Source organism: Amphimedon queenslandica, unplaced genomic scaffold (genome assembly GCF_000090795.2).
Source record: "Amphimedon queenslandica unplaced genomic scaffold, v1.1 AMPQUscaffold_13262, whole genome shotgun sequence".
Classification (NCBI taxonomy): domain Eukaryota; kingdom Metazoa; phylum Porifera; class Demospongiae; order Haplosclerida; family Niphatidae; genus Amphimedon; species Amphimedon queenslandica.
In genome coordinates, this window is record NW_003546502.1 from 30,482 (window position 1) to 34,518 (window position 4,037).

Here is a 4,037-nt window from a genome sequence, read left to right on the forward strand (position 1 = left end):
TCATCCATACAATAATTGTATGGCTACAAAAAGTGGAAGTTTCTAATTTTAACTTATTGTTTTATTAGAACTGAATATAGACTGCTTTTGCATCTAAAGTCTCATTTTCCTGGTATACCATTAATGGCATTAACAGCAACTGCCACTTCAAAAGTTAAGGAAAAGATTGTCCATGATGATAGAACCAATACTCAAAACTTCAATGGTAAACAAGAGAAATATTTCACTCCATGATGAAGAGTTAAAGAAATTGACATTTTATATTATGCTATGTCATTTAAACAGGTACTACAGACTACTACACATCTATTGCTGGCTATCTTGCTGAAGTAGTTGGTAACAATCACTCCATTGTGTATATACTAAGTACTAACTTTGTTAAAGATGTTGCAGCTTTGGCAATTGCTTTTTTTTTTAAAGGAAAAGGAATAAATAGTAGTAGCTATCATGGCAAAAATTTATCTAGCCATGACAAATTGAAGATAATTGAGGATCAGTGTTTTGATGACTCTGACATACAAGCAAGTGTATCAAGCATTAATTCTGTGTATGATAACAAATTTATGTATATTTACAGCTAATGGTGTGCACTTCTGCACCTGGAATGGGTATAGATGTTCCTAATGTAGACTTGGTTGTTAAACTTGGTTGCTCACATACAGCACATTTGAGGAATTAGTCCAGCAGTTTGGAAGGGCTGGAAGAGATGGCAGAAAGGCAAAGGGTATTGAATGCTATGAAATTTATGTGATGCAACATAATTTTGGTACAGGTCTCCTTTTTTGTGAAGATAACCTCTAGCATGCTTTATTTTGGGGTAAAAATACATTGTGTAAGTCATATGATGAGAAAAAACTGCAGTTATCAAAATTTCAAGATGTTTGTTGGTACATGTATATCATTTTTATTACCGTGTGCCATCAATTTTGTTATACCCAAACACAGGTATGCTTTTGCTCATCGTCATTGACGAGATACCAGCTAGTACTGGATAAAAGAATTAAATCTTCAGGAAAATGATTGTTTACAGCTAGAAGGAACCCATCACCTTTCAGACAAGCATGTCATAGCTACTGCTAAACTACTGTCAAAACAATTCCCAGACATGCCAATGATTCAGTCGTGTTTGTATACTCAGAAACTACGTCTCATTCAGCTGGCTACAAATGATTTATTATTTTTCCACAACTTTGGGGACCATTGGGTTACTAGTCATTTTATGGATGGCATTGCTTTTCTATATGACTCCTTCTACACAGAGATCATTCACTCAGAGTTAAAGAAGCAGCTCATTGCCCATGGATCTGCTATGGTAAAAGTACCGTGATTGGTGAAGCAAAAGGTGATAAGGATTGTGCCTGCTTTGCAGTAGCATACGCAGTATCTACTCTTTATGGAAATGATCCTGCTAACAATATATTCGATCAGTCACACATGAGACAACACGATTGAATGTCTCAAAAACATATTTTACATGCCATTCCCATCTATGACATGAAAATCAAGATGCAATGTATCAGAATTTGTTACCCAACTACATTGATTATTACCAACAAGTTAACAAATGTATGTTATTTAATGTTCAAAGTTACTGTATTGGTCTATGTAGCTAATTATACTTGCAAAATGCATGGTGGAATGCTAAAGGTGACCAGATAAATGTTGCGTAGGTATCCCATATAGCAGGAAATTTTGGAGGGAGTTGAATTCGGCAAATTACTATATTTTGGTAATTGGCAAATTTGTGGTCACATACAATTGAGCATGGACATTATGGCTTGAAATGGTGGATTTTATTTTGGAGTTTTGCTATCAAAATGCCAAGTTCACCAACTTCAATTCCCTCCAAAATTTTCCACTACAGTATATGAGGGAAACAAAGTGCTGTTACAATATGAAAAAAAGTGCATAGGGCACAAATTCTTCCCCATAGTATTATAGAGACAAAATAGCGTAGCAAGCATTAATTCTTCCCTTAAGTATTGTAGGAACAAAATAGTGCAGCAGGCACTAATTCTTCCCTATAGTATTGTAGGGACAAAATAGTGCTTGGTACTAATTTCTGCCTACATAGATAGGTCAAATTGTATATGTGTATAATTGTGCCTAGTGACACCATTATGTAGGAAGGAAATAGTGCATTTGAACACTATTTCCTCCCTCTATAATCATGGTTTTTAAATTTAATGACATACTCTACCGATCGTAAAAAACAGACATACCCCAAGTTACACAAAAGCTTCAAAAACATTTGCAAAACAGCTGATTGCAATTAGATATACAAGTATAAAACAACCGAATACTTAGCTGTAGCAACAAGTGAAGTGATGCTACAAGTTCTATCCATTCAGGAGTCACGCAATAATGTTTGGCTTGCTATTAATAGTACTACTTCATCTCATAACAAGACTTTTTCTTCAATTCCACTTAAGATGATTGACAATGAGTCACAACTCTAGTTATTGCCCTCACCCACGCCATAGGCGTATAGGAAAAGGTACTGCTCTCCTTAATTACATGTACTTCCCCTGCAACTCTTCTATAGACCCTTCCCATCCACTAGCTATGCTTAACTAACACACAGAGTTACATGAAATCATACCTTTTCCCAACTTTTCTTTCCCAAATGATGAAATCTTTCTTTTCTTAGGGTCCTCCTGTCAACTTTTCTTGTCTTAGCTCGTGTCTTTGGCATCTTCTATAGATACATCATACATCTTTGTTAGAAACATTCAATTTTACCTCAATTATTAAACAAGGTCCAACAAAAGTAACTTGATAAAACAGCGATACACAGTTAAAGTGAACAGTCAACAGTCTTATAGCCGCACCTACTCAAATTAATTGCATTATAGATACATTGATAACAAACAGGAAGTGATATTGATGTGCCATATGCTCTTGACGCCGGATATGACTCATAGAGCATACAATGAATAATCTACACACGTGAATAAGCATGGCCATTAGCAATGAAGACTGATAGTGAGGAGTTTCACTTCATTTACAGCCAAGTTGTCAGTTGGATGAGCTCCAGGTGAATACTTCTACCACCAAGTAGGTCAAATCACACATTTATTTTGTGAAGTCAAAAGGGGATGAAACAAAAGCTCTAGAGACTATTGTGTATTACATCAAACATAAGATATTATTTTATATGCCTATAATAATAATTTTAGTCATAATTTAGGTTCAACAGATGCTTTTTGCCATCTATATTTACAAAGTTTTATCAACACCTTCACTCTTTCAGAACATAATTCATCGTGTGCAAAGTTGGCGTATTCCCTTCCTGTTTCTCACCTAATCATGTGAGACTAAATTATCATAAACTTTAATTCATAACAAAGTAATCATATTCATGGAGACTGTAATAATATTCATTCATGCAATATTATATTTATAGCAAAACATTAATGTTGTCACTTGCTCGCAAAAGCTACAATAAATAGAATTATCAATAAAAACAAAACTGCATTCAGTAATGGAAAAATAGCAGTGCTATCTGGTAGAATCAATAATGGCAAGTTTCCTACTCGCTTATTTGTTGAAATCCATGCTTCACTTAAGCTGCCTTACACCAGAAAAACGAGAACATCAACTTCCATTGCAACCGAGTCTGGAATGAGAGAAGGGAGATAAAATTACCTAATTACTAGAACAAGTTAGTTCCTAAAGAATCAAAAGATATGCACAAATATTTAAAAAATATTTGAAGTTCAATGCATAATTGAAAAACAGTGAATTTAAAAGCAGCACAAGTGCTACAACTTTTTAATTCCATTTAAGTTTCGGTATTTATAATTTAAAGACAAACATTACTGTATAGCCGGTAATTTTCAGGAGTTGCAAAGTTCATGAATTTTGCGGATTCCTTATTGATTCATGAAAATTAATTTAATACGGTACCTGCATGGTTCACGTGGTAGAATTCACGAAAATGAAATCCGCGAATTGGATTGTTAGTAGATTTCGCAAAATATAGGACCCAAAAAAATTACCAGCCATACGGTATTATATGTACATGTATGAGAAAA

The 4,037-nt window shown here is 34.4% G+C and overlaps 1 long non-coding RNA gene across 1 annotated transcript; it reads right to left on the minus strand.

The window, feature by feature from the left end:
- Positions 1-2,603: 2,603 nt before the first annotated feature.
- On the minus strand, positions 2,604-2,847 carry LOC109583958 (uncharacterized). The gene is made up of 2 exons (XR_002185789.1): positions 2,743-2,847; positions 2,604-2,698 (listed from the first exon to the last, which is right to left on the minus strand). It is a non-coding gene; the product is annotated as an uncharacterized LOC109583958 (long non-coding RNA).
- Between the last annotated feature and the right edge of the window lie 1,190 nt (positions 2,848-4,037).